This window comes from Myotis nattereri (genome assembly GCF_964212035.1).
Source record: "Myotis nattereri genome assembly, chromosome: 11".
NCBI classification, from domain to species: Eukaryota; Metazoa; Chordata; class Mammalia; order Chiroptera; family Vespertilionidae; genus Myotis; species Myotis nattereri.
In genome coordinates, this window is record NC_138086.1 from 66,414,144 (window position 1) to 66,435,694 (window position 21,551).

Genomic DNA, 21,551 nt, shown 5'->3' on the forward strand with positions numbered 1-21,551 from the left:
GATTACCCCTAACCACTCTACCTGTCTGCCTGATGCCCCTAACTGCTTTCCCCTGCTGGCCTGATTCCCTCTAACTGCTCTCCCCTGCCAGCCTGTTCACTCCTAACTACCTCTGCCTCTGTCCTGCAACCGTGGTTTTATCCGGAAGGATGTCCGGAAGATCGTCTGGAAGATGTCTGGTCTAATTAGCATATTACCCTTTTATTAGTATAGATTATAGTAGAGAAGGGGAGACACGAGTGAAAGATAAGGCTGAGGTTTCTGACATGGGAATGGATGTGTGAAGCAGATGAAGATGCCATTAAGTAGAGATTAAAATTTAATCTATAGAGAAATGGCTTTAGGCTGTTCTAGAAATTAAAAATCACTGTCTTTGACAACTGCAGAAGAAGCAGCAGGAATCTTTCAGTATATTTTGGCTCTTAGTGAATAAGTAATATGACTATATTTATGAGATATTTATCACTGAGGTTTTTTTACTTAAAATAATTTAGACTGGGCATTGGAGTTAGAGATAGTGAGTTAACAGAATTTAGTTCTAAAATGGTCTATATTTTATTTTTATCAGATTTTAAATTTTATTTTGCTTCAATTGATATTACTTAAAGAACAGAGTGAATGGGGAAAAATGAGTGCTGGGGAATACAGTATGTTTCAGGCGACTGGAAGATGGCATGGTTCTGATATTCAGAGGTACATCTAGAACTCAGAATTATTGGAGCTGCATATTGGAGAGTTGAGTGATATTGTTTTAACACTGGTAGTTGTAGCCCTTCAAGAAGCTATGGTTTCCTTAGGAGAGCATTGAGAGTGAGAAGAGGCCAAGAATGGAATTTGAGGAATGCCTATATTTAATAAGCTTGCATATATATATACTTCTTTACCCGTAGTACTTATAATTTAGTGGGGGGTGGTGAGGTGGGAAACATACATTTTAAAAAATGTTCAGGCCAGTCCTCTTAAATTGGGTTCTTAATGTGTATCATATAGGATAGGTTTATCATATGTGGTTTTTATTTTTTTATTTTTTTAAAATATATTTTATTGATTTTTTACAGAGAGGAAGGGAGAGAGATAGGGAGTCAGAAACATCAATGAGAGAGAAACATCGATCAGCTGCCTCCTGCACATCTCCCACTGGGGATGTGCCCGCAACCCAGGTACATGCCCTTGACCGGAATCGAACCTGGGACCTTTCAGTCTGCAGGCCGACGCTCTATCCACTGAGCCAAACCGGTTTCGGCTATCATATGTGGTTTTTAATGTTAATATATCACTGTTAAGCACTGAAGATAATGCTTCTATTTTATTAGCAAGTCAAATGCAAACAATAGCGAGAACTCAGTCTTCAGTAGTGCTGCCTTTACTTGCTGTATGTTCTTAGTCCTAATTGAAAGGTTGCAGAAACTAAACAGTACCTCACTTTTTGATTCTGTGAGGCACCATTTTGAGACAAAATTCTGGCCATTGCTGTGATATTATTGCCTAGATTTGGAGTAAACCCTGAAAATGCAAACTCTTCTCTAAGTTGTACTAGAAATTATTCACTTAAATTAGGTGAGTAATGAATTACCTTCCTCTAACATGTAACATTACTGAAATGTTTCCATATGGCAGTGGTTGTAATAAGCATCTTTTTGAACACTCAGAATTTTAATTATTTCTTGTAGTAGCTTCTCTAGTTCAAGGTCCCAGAAATGAAGTATGAAGTCTTTTGAACTGTGTGTTATATAATATTGCTAGAAGTTAAAAAGAATAGCATATACATTCCAATATCTCAAGTCCATTTATTTTATCCAGAATTGGTATGTAAGAATTAAATCCAGATTCTCCTGTTTCCTAATATCACAACAAAATATTAACTCATTTTCATTTGCCATAACAATGGCCTGCCAATAAAGTTATCAAATATGTCACTTGCAGTAGATCTGGAATTCATCAAGGGTAGGGAGAGCATCTGATTTTTACATATTTCCATAGTACCTGGAATGGTGCCTGAAAATGTGTATAATGTTTAGAAAACATTTGTTGACTGATTGAATGATAAAGGTCATCTTTCCCTAAAATACTTGATTTATTTGAAACACATTGTATTAGTCAAGGTTCTTTGAGAGAGAGAGATTGATAGATTCATTATAAGGAATTGGCTCACATGATTATGGAGCTGATAAGTCACAAGGTATGCCAAGTAAGTCAACAAACTGGAGACTCAGAAGAACCGATGGTGTAGTTCGGCTAGTCCAAAGGCCACCAGTAGTAAGGCCCAAGAAGAGCCAATATCAGTTTGTCAAAGGAGGAAAAACTTGATGTGCCAGTGGTAAAGGCAGTCAGGCAGGAAGAATTCTCCCTCTCCTGGGTGAGGGTCAGCATTTTTGTTCTGTTCAGACCTTCACCTGATTGTATGAGGCCACCTGCATTAGGGAAGGCAACCTGCTTTGCTCAGTCTATCAATTTAAATGTTAATCCCATCCCAAAACACCTTCACAGATACAGCCAGAAATTGACCAGATATCTGGGCATGCCATGGTCCAATTGAGTTAATAATAAATTAACCAGCACACATTAACAACCTCTATCCATAATTAGCAAATGTAAGTATAGCCATTTTTGCCTACAGTTATACCCTTTAAAATATTTTAAAACACTTGAGATAATTTCTTCCTGAATTTATTTACAGCTCTCTATATTATGCTGTGGTAGATTTTTGGCAGTGTGATCATTACCTACCTCATCCATTATTAGACTCATTTCACTTAAAGTATTATTTTTTTTTGAAATATGCCCCATTTTGTTCTGGAATGTATTCTTGCTCATAATTATCCAAATAACATTTTTTTCTAGTTTACTGAGTATCCTTTTCATCCTTACATTGAAACTATTGTGAAAAGAATCTACGTTGAATTTTAAAGTTATATATTAAATAGTTTAGCAGTGAGTAATCCAGGTCTATATGATTCAAAGCAGCATAAACCCAGTAAAAAGCCAGGTTACTGAGTCAATTACCCATCAACATGCAAGAGGGTTTAGCTGCTAATGACTGAAGCAGAATGACATTGCCACAGACCTCAAGTATCCAAAGGTAGCTTATAAGTTTAGCTAGAATAAGAGATTTTCTTTATTAGGAGAACTAAATGAGAATTGTTTCAGGCTCTTAGAGAAGAGAAAATTGCTCTAGTTGAGAACTAAGGAAAATGTAGAGTTGGTAGAGTAGGTACTTCATAGTCAGTTAGTAAGAAAATGGTATTCATGTGCCATCCTTTACAAAACATATTTAAATAGTCTGAGTAATCAGAAATAAGAGCTCATTCAGCCATGGAAAAGCATAGTACGTGTTTTTGTACTGGAAATATGTATTTTTCTTTTCTTTGTTCTACTTAATATTTTGATGTATTTGGTTGGTAGGTAAAAAAACTAATTTCCTTATTTTTTAACAAATATTAATATGGCATTTTCTAAAGTTATTCATGTTGAACTTGAAAGTTCATTTTTCAACTTAGTGTTGCAATGTAAACATCACTGAATTTATTTAGGGGCATTTCATAAAAAACATGTAGTAGTGATAGTAATAATAATAATAACTACTTAGTATGTTTTGGTCATCTGTAGTATCTCATGTGACCGATTTATTGAAAAGGTAGGGCTCAGATGCTACAAACAAGAAACTATAAGTTGACACTTGAACAGCCTGGGTTTGAACTTCATGGGTCCACTCACATGCAACTTTTTCCAATAAATACTATAAATGTATTTTCTTTTCCTTATGATTTTCTTAATAACATTTTCTATTCTCTAGCTTACTTTAGTAAAAGAACATATTATATAGCACCTATAACATACAAAATATGTTAATTGACTTTTTATGTTTTTCATAATGCTGGTAGTAGTTAAGTTTTAGGGGAGTCCAAAGGTACATGCAGATTTTTGAGTGTGTGTTGGGGGAATAATCATCATCCCTAATCCCCTTGTTGCATGAGGGTCAACTGTATTTTTCTCTCACTTACCTATGCCTTACCACAGACCTCACTGTTTTTTTAATTTCATGTTTCAGAACAATCGCATTTTGGGGTATACAAAATGTACTCTGTTTAAAACACAGACTTTAACTTTGCATTCAATTTAAATGATTCCTGTGTTTTTTATTAATCAATTAATTATTTTTATTATTGTTGACAAATATATTAGTTTCAGGTGCACAATATAATGATTCTACATTATACAGGTTGGAGCTAAAGTAGGCTTACAATTTTTCATTTGGAAAATAATATAATAATTAATACAAAACAATAAATAATGCAAGAATAAACTATTTTGTGTACTCACAATTATAAACCTACTTTTTCCCCACTCTATATAACTTACAAAGTGATCACAATATATTTAGTAAACATCTATCACTGTACAAAGTTATTATGGTATTATTGACGCTAATAGAGGCTCGGTGCATGAAATTCATGCACAGGTGGGGTCCCTAGGCCTGGCTGGCGATCAGGGACAATTGGGACCAAGCCGATCAGGGCTGGGCTGTAGAGCGAAGGTGATGGTTGCCGGGCCAGGTGCGGAAGGAATGGATGCCGGATGCTGCCGCTGCCATCGTTTGCGCTCCGCCACCGTGCGATTTTCCACTCCCCTCCTCCCCCTTCCCTCGCCTCAGCGCTGCCACTGCAGCGGGCAGGCGGCTGGCCAATTGGGGCCTGCCAGCTGGGGGGAGGGATGGGGCACCGGAGGTTGGCCACTGGCCCTGAGGAGGGAGCCAGCCCTCGGCACCCCTGGGAAAGAGGCGGTGTCCGCTGCCACCCACTCCTGGTTCCCCACCCCAGCCTTGGACCCGAAGGCCCCGATGGGGTTGGAAGAGGAGAGAATGGTTGCTGGGCCAGATGTGGAAGGAATGGACACTGGACCCCGACGCTGTCATCATTAGCGCTCCCCCACCGTGCAGTTCCCCCCCTCCCCCTCCCCCTGTCCTCCTGCAGCAGGCCAATCAGGGCCTGCCAGCCTGGGGGGAGGAACGGGGCAAGGGAGGTTGGCTACCAGCCCCAAGGAGGGAGCTGGCCCTCGGCCCCCCTGGGAAAGGGGCCAGGTCTGCCGCCGCCCCCCCCCCCCCCCATTCCCTGTCCCAGCCTAGGGGCCTGCTGGCTGAGGGGAGGGATTGTGGGAGGTTGGCTGGATGGGGGAGGTTGGCTGTGGGAGTGCACTGAATACCAGGGGGCCGCTCCTGCGTTGAGCGTCTGCCCTTGGTGGTCAGTGCACATCATAGCTACTGGCCATTCCAGTTGTTCCAGTCGTTCCAGTCGTTATATATAGATTCCCTATGCTGTGCATTATATCCCTTTGACTTATTTTATAACTGGAAGTTATACCTCTTTATCCTCTTACCTTTTGTACCCATTTCTCCCACCCCCACCCCAGGAACCATCACTTTGTCCTCTGTATCTGCTTATTTGTGTGTGTTTTTTTAAATCCCACATATAAGTGAAATCATATGGAATTTTTCTTTCTCTCTCTGACTTATGTCACTTAGCATAGTATCCTCTAGGACCATCTACGTTGTCGCAGATGGCAAGATTTCATTCTGTTTTGTGGCTGAGTCATACTCAATTGTGTATATCTGTACCCATATGTTCTTTATCCATTCATCAATTGTTGGATGCTTGTGTTGCTTCCAAACCTTGGCTATTGTAAATAATGTTCCCTGAACAGTAGGGATTCATATATTTCTTCAAATTAGTGTTTTCATTTTCTTCTGATAAATATCTTGAAGTGGAATTCTAGGTCATATCATAGTTCTACTTTTAATTTTTTGAGAAATTCCTATACTGTTTTCCATAGTGACTGCACTAGTTAACACGTCCACCGGGAGTGTATGAGGGTACCTGACTAACTCTTTCTTGTTGTCTCTTTGATGATAGCCATTCTAACAGGTGTGGATGATACGTCACTGTGGTTTTCATTTGCATTTCCCTGCTGATTACTAATTTGAGAATGTTTTCATGTGCCTGTTGGCCATATGTACCTCTTCTTTGGAGAAATGTCTATTCAGATCCTCTGCCCATTTTTAATTGGATTGGTTTTTTTTTTAATGTTGACTTATATGAGTTCTTTATATATTTTGGATATCAATCCCTTATTAAATATATTATTTGCAAATATCTTCTTTCATTCATTTTGTTTTGTTGATGGTTTCCTTTGCTGTTCAAAAGGTTTTTAACTTGATGTAGTCCCATTTGTTTATTTTTGCTTTTGAGCTTACATCTCTATTAGGAACTCTGGAAACCAGTAATGAGAGAGGTTAGTGTGGTCTGTTTCTTTGCTTGTTTGCTCCACCTACACTCCGCCCCCCCCCCCCCCCCACACACACACACACATACACACACTCCTATTTCTGTCTCCTCAGAGATCCAAGCAAGGAAGGAGGAGGAACAAGAATAAAAGAACAAAGGCTGTTATGTCAGGAATCCAGATGCTGGCTTTCTATTATGGATTACATATGTTCTTCAAAGATACTCTAGCTTCCTCATTGCCTTTTGCATACCCCCCTGTGTCTGCTGCAGCATGTCCTGACAGAGGCAATGTGAACCTTACCGCTTGTAATTCTGCTGTCAGCTCTTGCCCACTGCGTTACACGTTACACCTTCAGGCTCTTTCTGTTGCTATCCTCTGGGTCCAGCAGAATAATTTCAAGAGAGCTTTTTTTTTTCATGTAATCTTTTTTCAAATATTTAGTCTTCTCATCTAGGCTATTGGGAGTGATGGTCTTTGGACTGGTTTTACCATCAATATGATTGATAACTTGCTTATTTCCCATTGTCCTTAGTTTTGAGGCCTTAGCTACATTCCAGGAAAATGTGAAAAGTCCCACTTTACATTTAATTACATTCATTTAAGATTCACATTAACTCTATGATAAAAGGGATATCATCCCAGCTAAACATGAACAACTGAAGCATAAAGAATTTCATTACTGCCCAAGGTCACTTAGCTTGTCCAAGGTCACTCAGTAAGTACTAGGCGACTGCCTGACTTACGAGCCCACACTATTATCTATTTTTCTGTATTGCTAAAACAGAATAAGACAGAGTCTACAGAATTAAAAAACACACAAAGCAATCCTCCAAATAGGTGCCCCAAACTGCAAAGCAGACAGTTACATTACCCAATTGTGTTACTTTTCTAATTCCATTTCCCGTTTAAAAGCTTCAAAATTTGTGATAGAAATAACATTCATTTCTTTTCTTTCTTCCTATCTTAGAATGATTGAAACACTTCAAAATAATTGCTAATTTTCAGGCTGAACTTATAAGCATCTTAGAGGTGTTATAATATTTCCTATTTTGCTGTCTCAATATTGTATAGCATACACCATTGACAACCATAACAATTCTGCAGTAGAACTGTGTCATTAGGCAAGGAGAATCAAATTCTATGAATGACAAAGAATTTAAATTCCCCTAACAGCGTTTTCATGCTTTCTGATTTTTTAAAAACAAACACTATATTGTGAACTTAAAAGTTTATTACAATCACTTTGTGAGAATATTTCTTTCTTCAGAAATCAAACGTTTTTTATTTGTCTTCTTTCTTCCTCCTAAGAAATTGTTAGTCTTACTACTACAGTTGACATAAATCTGCTCTTTGTTTACATTCAGTGATATCCAGATACATTTTAAATATTGCATTTCTAAAATATATCCACTTGTAAAATGTAAACTTGGGGATTTGGCTCCCAAGAACTGTCTTATTTCAGGTGTTCCATTCTAGTATGCTCATGTGGAGCTTATATTTAGTATTACTTGAGCTGCAGATTTATTTCATCTTGCCTAGCAGCATCAGCTATTTCCTTCTGCTGGTTCCAATTATTATGATTATTTCCAGCCTGAGTCAAGTTTGGCAAAAGGAAATAAAAAAGGGGAAGAAAAGAATAGGCTATTCCATCAAGCTAACATTCAAGCTTATCAGTCTTTATTTAACTGCAGAAACCATTTATTAATATTTGGAGTTAGTACTTTAATATTGATTCTGGCATTCTGTGGTGTTGCAGAGATAAACCCAGGTGTGTGCAGGGAACACTTTAACACCAAGACAGAGAGTGGAAGACGCTGTTTCCCTGCCAATGATATATTAGGCCATTGTCCTTTTCTGTTAGAGAAGCTAGAGGGAAGATGGACTTGTATTTGTTGAGTTCTGTGCTGTTCCTTGCACACTAAGTATATGAAAAAGTAGAGATTATAAGCACATGTGCTACTACACACCATACAAATAGTATTTGTAGTTAGATACCTGATTACATACTGTGGTTAGAGAGTGATTTTGTAAACTTAGTTATTTTTCTTATAATCCATGCCTGGGGCCACAGATAGTTGTGTATATTGAGGTTGCGTCACTAACAATTGAGTAGCAGTTAGGAAACTCATTCATATAGGTTGCTTTTTTTCCTTATGATTCTTTGGTAACTTTATACCAAAATAACAGTTTTTCCTCTCTTTCTAGAGACACAAAGCATTTGATAAGAACCTCTAAGAACTTAACTCATTCTAATAAATTTGCTCTGAAGTTTTAATAAAAACATGAGGATTCCACAGGAGGGAAGAATAAGGTCAATAAGGCGTCAAGTTGGATGCTGACTTTGTGAAGTTCCCTTTTTTTTGTCATTCATTTGCATGTACTCCTAACTGCTAAAGTTACCTAAAAATTCCATAAACCCTTATTTTACCATTGTGAAGTAGAGAAATGACCAAATGCAGGAGACTGAATTATTGATACACTTTTAAACATTTTAAATAGAATATTTAAAAAGTTAAACCTAAAATTTTCTATTTAGCAAAAAAAAAATTATGTCAAGTACACATAGATTGTTTGCAATAAATATCATGTTTGCCTCTTTTCTTTAGAAAATTATTTTATTTCACTCTGAATTAATTTAGCTTTAAAAACAAATACATTTTTCTTTTTTTAAAAATATATTTTATTGATTTCTTACAGAGAGGAAGGGAGAGAGATAGAGAGTTAGAAACATCGATGAGAGAGAAACATCGATCAGCTGCCTCCTGCACACCTCCTGGGGATGTGCCCGCAACCCAGGTACATGCCCTTGACCGGAATCGAACCTGGGACCTTTCAGTCTGCAGGCCGACGCTCTATCCACTGAGCCAAACTGGTTTTGGCAACAAATACATTTTTCTAATTTTCTGATTAGTGCTCACTGAAGGAAACATTGTTTTATTGGCTAGCACCATCTTTTCTTTTGAGCTTTTAAAAAAATTGTATTTTTTTGTTTTAAGTTATAAACCCTATTAAAAAACAACAACATTAACTTGAAAATGCCTTTTTAAAACCATTTTGAAGTGTATAATTTAATTGCGTCAAGTGCATTCACAATATTATAAGTCCATCCACCACTATTTATTTGCCTAGTCCAGATATTCCATACAAGTAAAATCATACAATAAGGCCAACTACTGAATCCTCTTATTCATTTGGTAGACTTTGGCTCTGTATTCAATGAGATTATCTTATTATTACTATTATTAGAGAAAAGTCAATTCTAATATATGTGAAAAGTAAAAGATTCTTTTATAAAATTATACAAAGAGTTTTTCCAACTTTTATTTTGCCTCTTATGCTATGCCCCCCGCAAAAACAAACAAACCCAAACAAAACAAAACTCTATTAATGGTAGGGAAAAGAAACATTTTTTTCAAAAACATTGTAAATTTTGCTAAGAAATACAGACAATTCAAAACTGTTTTTATTTATTGACTTGTTAATAAAGTTTATAGTGCAAAGTTTTTGTTTAAGATTTATTATATATTGAAACAATTTGATTAAATTCAAATAAAATGAAAGTGAGTGAAAGCTGTTCTGTTAAACTTTTTCTAATCGGTGAGGAAGCATTTTTGTGAATGGCAAAAGAGATTCTTAATTTATAAAGTATTGCAGATGTGGATTCAGTTTGGGGGATATTTATATAAATTTGTGGAATATGTAGAACTTATAAATAGGTCATATTTCACATAGCTGCACAGTCTATTTTTATTATTTTAATAATTGATAAACAAGACATTTATAAAGGCATCATATAGAACATATCCAAATGCAATCTAAATATTAAACTATTGGAAAATATAGAAAACTGGGTGTTTTGTGTTGTTAAAAGTACGCTTTCCAAAGGACACGGCTTGGGCAAGTAAGAGCAATGACAGTTATACATTTTCAGTGTGATATGAGTCAGCTAGTTTGTCATCCAATATAATCCAACAAAGAGATGGAATACAGATGTATTTTCAGTTGCATTTTCATTTTGTTTAGCACTCAGCTTTTGAAGATTCTGCTGGATCAACAATAAACATGAAGATGGTGATGACTACAATAATTTTGTATTTCAAAATTTGACATTCAGTAATAAATCTAGGCATTATTTACCTTCTTTGTATATTTATAACCTGCCAAGAATAAAGATAGGCCAGCCTGTTAATAAGGAGTGATAATCGAAATCATTTGATTTTATCCAATAAACACCACTACAACACCATGGTAATTCTTGGCAGGGTCATGGAGAGTTACAAGCATTTGTTATGGGACTTTAACATATTTAAAGTGGAATGGCTTCAAGCTGGATTGGTTTATAGAAGTAATATTGTACTTTTTAGAAGTAGCATATCTATTTTTATAGATATTCCAATTATATTTTCTTCTGAATGATAGATGTCTTTATGAATTTCAAAGCTAGATTTCTCTGCCTATTGTTGTTTAGTGAATTTATACAGATATATGTTCAGACCTGATTTCCAGTAAACTGCCGTATTTTCATCCAGTCCTCTCGGACTGGTACCAGTCCCGTGTTTTCAAACTGCCCTCTGCACATTTCCACATGCGTGTTCCACCTCTCCCTTTAAAAATCTAAACATCAACTTTGCACCATTTTAGTTTTGCACTGATTTTCCAGTTTCTTCTAACGATACCCGTGATCTCTAGTTCAACTGAACGGCAAATTATGACATCCATGACAGCTCTTCTTTTTTTCTGACTCCTTGATCTGTTTAATTCTGTCAGCTAGGTCTTGGTAATATTTCATGTAATTGTTTTTAAATTTATTTTCCTCTGTTAACATTCAATATGTGGCCCTTTATTTTTCATGTTTAGAGTACCATAGCTTCTAAACTGGTTTCCTGCGGACAGTCTTTCCCTGCCCAATCCATCTAGCAAGTTACTATCAAATTAATCTGCTAAAACAGTGCTCAGCATCATACTCCTCTTTCTACTCTTTCACTCCTTCCTGAATCACCTCTAAGTGCTTATTCTGACATGCAGAACTCCTTACAATAAAACCTAACAACTTCCTACCCATATTTGATAACATTACCCTACTTATACCCTGTATTAGGCATGCTGAATTAGTTCAATGTTAATCTCCTTTCTTTTTTGTATTCTTCACCTGAGGACATCTTTTCCATTGATTTTTATTTTTTAAAATATATTCTTACTGATTTCAAAGAGGAAGGGAGAGGGAGAGAGAGAAACATCAATGATAAGAGAGAATCATTGATTGGCTGTCTCCTGAACAAATCTCACTGGGGATCGAGCTGCAATCTAGATATGTGCCCCTGACTGGGAATCAAACTATAACATCCTGGTTCATAGGTCAATGCTCAATTACTGAGTCACACCAGCCGGGCTTCATTGATCTTTAGAGAGAGTGAAAGGAAGGGGGGAAAGGAAGAGAGAGAGAGAGAGAGAGAGAGAGAGAGAGAGAGAGAGAGAGAAACACTGATGTGAGAGAGACACATTACCAATTGGCTGATAATGGAACCTACAACTCTCTGGTGCCCAGGCCAATGCTCTAACCACTGAGCATGCCTTCCAGGGCTTAATATCCATTCTTTTATCCCTTCCTCAGACAAGAATATTATCCTTTCACTTTTGCCTTCTGAAATTCTGCTTGCCTCTAATGCCACCTTCTTCTCTCATGATTCCTTGATTTCTCTAGAAGTATTATCTCCATTCTTATTTGCCTCAGTCTTAGGTTAAACCACTTTGCAAAATCATTATACGTATGCCATCTTAACTGCTCTTCTATAGAATTCTTAAATTTTGGGATTCAAGCCTAACCATCTTCTTAGCCCTTTCATTACTGTCTTCACAGAGTAGGTATTCAATAAATATTTATTGAATAATAAGTTATCTGTTTCAAGACAGGAATATATTTTTTGAGTCCTCAAACTGTCAATTTAGATTATAGGTTGATTGCAATGCATTAGATGGCATGCCATGGCAATATTATATTTTTGAGTGTTTCCTTTATGAAGCCTTATAATGAGAAAATAGTGATTTTGGTGGGAGTAAATATTTTTCTCTTTTATAGTATTAAAACTAACTGTAGAACCTTTTATGTATTCCTATGGAAATAACCTAATTTGTAATTTGAATAGTAGAGAAGTTGGGAAGGCAGTTTTAATCAAGGTAGAGGAGAATAGATTTATTGCTTTGCAACTTAAGATATTATTACCATAGACTGGAATTTTCCCTGCTGTCTCAAACTTCAGTTTAATCATAAGTTCTTTCCAGAGAGTATATTCTAAGAGGAACTGGCTTCAAAACTAAAGTGTGAACAGTTCTGCTCTGACATTGTGCATTCCTGTTTAGTTTGACAAGTTATGGAGATGGGATATAAGTGCCCAGTGTTGTTTGGATGATTGTAGTTACATATGCAGTAATTTTTTCAAAATGGTACACTTAGTAAAATAACCAATATCTTCCATTTATCTCCTCAAGAGAGAAGATAGTTAAAAGCTATAGCAAATTGAGAACCTTCCTGGTTTCACAATTTCGATATGTGATAGAAAATCATTTTTTTAATCTTTGCTTTAGCTTTTGGTTATATATTGCAGTGACAATCCTTGATGTTGCTATGAGAATTTCTTTGATGAAGATGCCAAGGAGGAGAATGAAGAGAAAAGGGAGAGGAAGGAGAGGAGGAGGGGGAAGAAGATAGCAAGAAGAGGTTGATGTAGTTCACAATATCAGTTTTTGATCTAATGATCTATGTAAATATCTTTGGAAAGTGTTCAGTCAACCAAATTGTTAGAACACGAAGTTTATCTAGTAATTCCCATATTGGAGTTATGTGATTGTGGGAGTTTAAAGGATAGCGAACAGGAAAGGAACAGGCAACGTTAAGAAAAACTAAAACATGGGTTCTTATGAGTTCAAGAATCCTCTCTCAGTTTGGAGTCAAGGCAAAGGTGCATAATATTTTTGAAGAGCCTCCTATTTCATTACACAATAGACCGATCAATCCTTTGTGTGGTTCTTTGAAGACTCTTTCTTTAACACAATACAGATAGGCACTATGGGAGAGTTTATCCAAGGGTTTTGGGATTCTCATTTATTTATTCTTCTCTCTCTTTCTTCTCTCTCTTCTCTCTCTCTCTCTTCTCTCTTCTCTCTCTCTCTCTCTCCCTCCCTCCCTCCCTCCCTCCCTCCCTCCCTCCCTCTCTCTCTCTCAGTCTTTGTGTGTGATTTGTCAAATTTGTCAACATATTCCTAAGCAGATTTCACAAGACTATAACAAATATTATTAGGTTAATTTCAACTTACTGAGGTCACAAAAATAGGCGCAGACAATAGTAGTGATATAATCAAAACTTATGCACCTCATATTTCCTACAGTACCATTCTGACTAAACTAATATGTGTGTATGTGTGTGTGTTTAGAACCTTTTGCTAAATACAGCCAAATGTGCCCTCTTCTTTCTCACAGCTCTCCTGCTATTTCTAGTGCCTGGATCACTAGAACTAGAACCACTCATATATATAAATTTTAGGACATTAGTGTTCTATTTTCCTGGTAGTACCCCAAAATACTGACTTTAAAATTGATTTATTGTAATGCAGGTATCCACGGCTGGCGTGGCAGCTTAATAGTTACCTAGAACCCAGAAAATATTTCCATTTCCTGGTTCTCTTTTCCCCATGAGTGGTCCTAGTTCTAGTGATCCAGGCATCTTCGAAATAGCAGGAGAAATAAGAAAAAGGAGGGGGCACATTTGGCTGTATTTAGCAAAAAGTTCTAGAAAAGGAGCATAGAACTCATGTTTACATCCTGTTGGCCACAACTTAGTCACGAAAACACACCTCGTTGCAAATATTGCTTCATTCTGGGAGGTGTAAAAAAAAAAAAATCAAGAGTTCTAGAAGGCATTAATGGAAATAAATATTCAAGTTTAATATTACTATATATATGACTGGCAGGAGTAATAAAAGATGTGCCTGTTCCAACCCAGATATTGAAGTATTATTTAACAAATTTTTTTTCCAAATAATTCTAGACTATGGGATTCTACCACATTAGTCTTGTCCTAGGACATGAGTGTCAGAGTTTCTATTGCACACTTCCACTAGTTATGGGACCTCAGATTCTTTGAGTGTCAAAACATATCACTGGGCTAGGTGACTTCTAACATTCTGTGATTTTCTAATTATCTCTAACATGCAAAGCCCAATAACTTCTTGAGGAAAAGCAATATTTCATATTGGTATTCCCAATGCATGGTTTTGTTCGGATTAGATAACTGTTATTAAATAAATATGCATAGTGAAAGTTATCTGCACTGATATTGCCTTCTTTGCAACTCTTTGTAACAATCATTGTACATTAGTTATGATGTTTTCAAGCTCAAGTTGCTGAAATCCAATCAAGCAGTTATAAACCATAAGGATATTTATGATTGTCTCCAACAGGAAGTCTAAAGATAGGGCAGACTCCAGGATTGGTTGATTGAATGACTAAAAATATGTCTTCTTCCCATTTCTCTGCGATGCCAGTTTCAGTGGTGCCTCATTGAAAATATATATTGAAAGAAATAATATCAACTACATAATGTATATTCTATAGTATAGCTAAATATATTTAAGTAATTTTTCTAAGTATTTTTTAAAAGACTCTTCTCCCCACAAAAACTGTTCTTAAATTATATTCATACCTAACTTATACCCCCCACTTAGTACACAAAGCAGAGATTTTATATGTCTTCTTGGAATTATTTCTGATGAGGTAAATTTATAAAGTATATTGCATTACAGTTAATATTTTAAAATTAAAAGATAATTTTGAAATCAGATCTGAGTTTAGATCTTGGACAACTTTATCAGTATCTGTGTTTTCATCTCTAAAACAGAGATATTAATGTCTAATTCCTAGTAGTATTGAAGATTACTAGTAAATGTGATAATCTATTTAAAAATAAGAAGTATAGTTTCTTGTTGGTCATGTTTACAACCATTTCAAAACATTTCTAAAATCATTTACTAAAATGTGCAAATGCACATATTTATCTATGTGTTATATTTGGTTCTAAGAGCATGCTATAATGTTTGGAGATATTATAATTGTAATCAAATAATTTATCTGATAACAGTATAGCACATCTCTTAAAATTTATTCACCTGTCTTTTTCTTCTTCTCAATTTGATGTCTTTCCTGCATTTATTTTTACTTGTTACAGTATTTCAAATTTAAAAAGCTTCACTGATTTATAAGAAATTGACTCTGTTATGAGAAAAATAATTTTGTGTTCCAGGAACACCTTCCTTTTGTTTTAGAATTATACAAGTTTTTCTCTCTACCTTGGCATCCTATATTTATTACCATTGGGCAGTTCCAAGTTTAGTTTCTGATTGAGCTCTTGCAGAGTCAGGCTGGATTTTTGCACACTGGGAACCTGGCCTTATTCCCTTGAACAAAATTGGTAATAAAAATAACCTTCCTAAATAAGATCAAACAAACAAAAAAAGAAAGAAAGTTTATTGATTTATGTCTTACTATTTGAAATTATACAAAGTTATGAATCCAACTGAGCTTCATTTTATTTTGTTACTAGAGGCCCGGTGTAAGAATTCATGCATGGGCGGGGTCCCTCTGGGTGGCCTGCAGGGATCAAGTCGAAACCCGCAGTCCAATGCCGCCTGCAGCTCCTACCTGCCTCCCGCTCACCCCAGCCCCACTCTGCCTGCTGTGGGCTTGTGCCCAGTCAGTCCTGATTGGGAGAGGCTCACACTGCCACAGCAGTGCTCGCCAGCTATGAGCCCTGCCTCTGGCGCCCTCCCAAGGGAAGTGGCCGGAGGGATTGAGCTGAAACCAGCTCTCTGACGTCCCCCAAGGGGTCCCTGATTGCGAGAGGGCACAGGCCAGGTTGAGGGACACCACTGGTGCACGATTGGGCCTGGGAGGGACCACAGGAGGGCTCCAGGGCATGTCCGGCCCATCTCGCTCAGTCCCGATCAGCCAGACCCCAGCAGCAAGCTAACCTACTGGTCAGAGCATCTGCACGTCATAGCGAGTGGTTGAGCAGCCTTAGCATATCATTAACATATTACAATTTGATTGGTTGTTGGGTTGTTCTGCCGTTCAGTCTATTTGCATGTTACCATCCTATCTAATAAAAGGGTAATATGCAAGTTAACCATCACTCTGTCACAAAAGATGGCGGCACCCAGTCCCCCTCATCTCCGCCGGAGTCCCCCAGTCCTGGGGAGGCGGCCGCTGAGAGAGGGCAGCGTGAGCGGCCTGGTGGAATGTTTGCTTCATCACCACGGCGACGATGCAAGCATCCCCCCCTGGCCATGGAGGGTCTCTGGGCTGCGGAGAGCCTCTGGGCAGTGAATGTGGAGCGGCCAGGCCCAAGAGAGAACAGAGAACTACGGGGAGTGGGCCTAAGCCATCAGGGCTCCCCGATTGAAGAGGGCTCCCCTGAAGGCTCCCAGATTGGAGAGGGTGCAGGTCGGGCTGAGGGACCCACCCCCCCGTGCATGAATTTCATGCACCGGACCCCTAGTTTTATTATATAGATTGTCAATGTGAGATACTTAGGATAGCGTAAGCTTATCACTGTTATTTTTATTATCAGGAAAAACAAATGTGTTTTTCTATCATTGTGCATGTTTTTTTTTTTCCTGATACATTGTTGTGTTCTTTTTTGTTGTACAAAAAGTCCTCACAAAACATCATGAATAGGTTCTGAGAGTTTAAGCTAAATAATGTGTATTGAAACAAAACCAACGTTACCATTGGCTAATTGATATATATAAGGAGAGTTAAATTCCTACAGCATTTCATTAACTTTATAATGAAACAACACTGAACAAAATGACATTTTTCCAGGATATTCTGTGCTTCGTATTATGATTAAACTGCATAAAATATCTGATTTTTTTGGGGGAAGGAAATGAAATATAAAATATTTTGTAGCTAAATATATATATTTAGCTACAATATAATGCATAACTTTAATGCATAACTCATGATTTGGGTTTGGATTAGGACACGCAAAACAAAAATTCCTGTCCTGACAAGCACAGAGAAAATCATTAGGCAAGGGCAAAGAGAGCTAATTTGGGTGACTGACTTGAGCTAGAAGTGTGGCACATGGCTTTAAATAATTCTACTCTATTGCCTAAAGGATCATGTAGTATTTATTAGCATATCATAGCTGACTAATATTGTGGTTATGTTACTATTTCAGAATTGCCCTAAGTTATTTCCTTTAGCATGACTAGTCCTGCCAGCCTGCTTTCTCTATTTCAACATCATTCTTAGATGCTGTATCTGAGCACAGCTGGCTTGTGTATTGCAATGGAAACAAATGGAACAGGCCTTAGAATTACAAAACATTCCCATTTGTTTGAATCTCTGTAAAGGCTGTGCGAATTCAGATAGAAAGAAATACAAGAATATGAGGACACTAGTGTAAAAGTCAGAAGTTAGAAATCATCATATAGAAAATGTGTAAATGACATACCTACTTATTAGATGTCAAAACGTGTCTTATCTTCTGGCAATCAAGTATATAGCCATTAAACTATCTAAATGCTTCAGTCTGTCTGTGTTGTGAATGTTTTTAAGCATAGGCCTTTTAGATTATTGGCTATAACTTCCTTTTATAGAATATTCTTCAAATTATGGCCTGCCATCTGAGTGCAGATAACTGAATTTCCATGAAACAGAACCACTTACACAAGTAGACAATGTGATAGGCAGGAAAAAAGCAAAATGACACAAAATGTTTATCTAGGTTTTAAGATTAGACCAAACCCTGACATCTGCTGATAATAATGAAATACTTCTTAGATACATTAGCCAATACCTCCCATGATTTTAATTCTTTTGTTGTTGTTAATGAAAATATTTTAAAAGCAAGATAGAACTATCTTGCCAATTCTACTGTATTTGTTTCAAGTTTTTTAAAGTTTTATGTTTGGTATTTAGTAATTTTATCTGTCAAAAATTATCCTCTCTGGTTCCCAAGTTTATATAAATGAAAAGTAAATCTGTCTATTCATAAATATTTATTTTTGGCCCATTAGAACAAAAAAGTAGAAATAAGTAACAAAAAGCATCAGCTGACTGATATTGTTAGACCTCAAATCCCCCAAAATAACAATAAACTATGTCATTTTAGAGTCCAGATTAAACATTCATTTTTGATTTATCGTACTGTAAATGACTTAGTGAACTAACACTAGTGGGATGGAAGAATAAAAATGTCTTACAAATTTTTCTTAAAACTTATGTTGAGACATTATTTTATTTTCTAGTGTATTTTTTAAAATATTTTTTATTGATTTCAGAGATGAACGGAGAGGGAGAGAGATATAGAAACATCAATGATGAGAGAATCATTGACAAGCTATCTCTGCAGGCCCCAAACTGGGGATTGAGCCCGTAGCCTGGGCATATGCCCTGACCAGGATTCGAACCATGACCTCCTGGTTCATAGATTGACTCTCAACCACTGAGCAACTCTGGCCAGGTCATTCCTAGTGTATTTTTAAAACAAGTATTCATCATAATCACTATCAGCCCAAATACAGATACCTGTCCACATGGCTAAATATCTGTAATAAAGCGATGATAAGTTGTCTTTCTTTAATCTGAATGTGATATATCTCACGATTTCAGTGATACAGGTTATCTGACTCTTTTAGAGTTAATTTTCACTTATACTAATTATTTAATTAATTATTACTAATGAATTAGTATTTGGGAGTGAAAGTATCAAATCTGCTGATTATATTTTCCCGAAACTTTATTGAATTAGTACTTCTCACTCCACCAAAATGGAAAAACAAACAGCCATACAAAAGCAAGTCTTAACCTCATACTTCTGAAAACAAGTTGGTTATTTGGAGTCCGGTTGGGCGGAGCATGCATTAATGAGGCCAGAGCGAAGGGCGTGAGTCCTGTGTGGGCCAGTTAGCTCTGCATATACACTGCCCTCCTCCAGGGACGTCTTTCTGAGCAGATATTTGCTGATAAGCCACAGTGTGGCTGGATAAATGAAAATCCACATCATCCCTTGAAAAACAGTCCACTTACTGATGGTTTAGTGTTGTCAGCCTCACAATTGGTATTTACATTATGAGTCATTTAAATATCTTTTGTGTTGGCTGAAATACAATTTCATAAAAGGATATTTAAATACCTAAATTTATTTATATGTATTCACTGAATTAGTATAGGATTCTGCATATTCAGCATCTGTATATATAAAAGCCTAAGCAACTTTGACCGTTCAACCATTTGACTGGTAGCTATGACATGCACTGACCACCAGGGGGCAGACACTCAATGCACAGGCATGGGAACATGGAATAGGCTGATGAATCTCAGAGGGAAGGGGGAAGGGGGAAGGGTGGGAAGATATTAACCAAAGATCTTATATGCATACTAGAGGCCCGGTGCATGGATTTGTGGTGTCCCTTGGCCTGGCCTGTGGGGATCAGGCTGAATCCATGCACTGGGCCTCTGGCATCCCCTAAGGGGTCCCAGATTGAGAGAGGGTGCAGGCCAGGCCAAGGGACCACACTGGTACATGAATCCATGCACTGGGCCTCCAGTTATTATATAAGACTATCTATTAGGTTTATAAAAAAACTATACTTAACAAAAAGAAATATCTATATATGGTATGAATAATGGAAACTTAGACCTATCACCCATTATCAAAGCTTGAAAGTTCACAACCACAATGAGTGACAAATCGATATTCTTTCTATAACTTAAAGCAATACATTTTCCATTGTACATAAAATTTGATTCTCTCTGTGTGTATGCATTTATTCTTCAACCCTCTCTTTAGATGAGGATTCATTTTCATTGTAAGAAATTTCTCTTATTGGCTCTCCAGCCCCACTATTGTTCCTCATATTACAATATTCTAAAACTCGTTGCATTCATACCATCAAGGATATAATTCACATCTTATTTACCTCACTTCTAAATTGTTGCAATAGCTTCCTCATAGGTATTCTTTGCTTTTATCTTTGATTCAGTAGGTCCCACTGTTGTCATAGTCATGCTCCTAAAAGTGATGCTTTCATCAGAGTACTTCTCAACTCAAAACCTCCATTGCTTCCCGTCTCTTGGAACAAGGTATCCAAACTCTTCCATCAAACATTCAAGGATTTTAGTCTGTCTTCAAGCTTTTTCTAGTTATGTCTCTCAGTACCTATTTATGGGAACCTATCAGAACCTTTTTGTTACCAGAGTTTCCTTTTACCTGCAATTGCATTTTCCATTGCCTCTTGCAACAGTTTCTGCCCATATGTATTTGCAGGTCTAGGTATATCCAGAATAAAACTTGTACTTTCTTCAATATCAGGTTTATTGCTATGCTACAACCCTGGCTTGTGAGGCAAATAACAATGAATGCTGCCATTTGAAACACATAATGCCACACAACCGATTAAGCATTTGTGATTTAGACAAGGCAGCAACAAGACTGTCTTAGAATCCCTAGTTCTTAGTGACATCCAGGGTTTTGGGCTTCAATTCATATACCGCGTCTGACTTGTTTTTCTTATGACTTAAATATATTCTTTTAATTTACAGCTTCCACACTACTCTACCTTTACCTCGATTTGATATCTCTGTAGGTTGTTTTTTTAAAAAAATACATGTTTCTTTTACATTTTATTTGGCCCAATTAATTTGGCCCTCAGGTAATTTTCCCTTATAGTTTTGTAGGTGAGCAAAATATATATAAAATCATCTGCCTATATATGTTAGCTGTTACTATAGTAATGATATCAACCAGATTTATTATGGTAGGACTATGACATTTACTTTCTTTGTATCTCTCAATTTGCTAACACATTCCAATACAATCTAAAGAATAACTTTGTTTTTCTAGCTTATATTGTTACATTTTGTCTTTAATTTTATTAATATTTATACATAATATGTTTGGTTTTATAACATACTCATATAGCCACTCAAGGTCATGAACAGTAAACAGAACTATCCCTCCATTCATATAGAAGCGTTCTTGCCGAAACCGGTTTGGCTCAGTGGATGGAGCGTCGGCCTGCGGACTGAAAGGTCCCAGGTTCGATTCCGGTCAAGGGCATGTACCTGGGTTGCGGGCACATCCCCAGTAGGAGATGTGCAGGAGGCAGCTGATCAATGTTTCTCTCTCATCGATGTTTCTAACTTTCTATCTCTCTCCCTTCCTCTCTGTAAAAAATCAATAAAAAAATATATTTAAAAAAAAGAAAAAAAA

At 36.8% G+C, this 21,551-nt stretch overlaps 1 protein-coding gene across 3 annotated transcripts in view; it reads left to right on the forward strand.

Annotated features, from left to right (window-relative positions):
- The window catches only part of MAGI2 (membrane associated guanylate kinase, WW and PDZ domain containing 2), a 1,132,900-nt gene that overhangs the window by 19,413 nt on the left and 1,091,936 nt on the right, over window positions 1–21,551 (forward strand). The window lies entirely within an intron of this gene.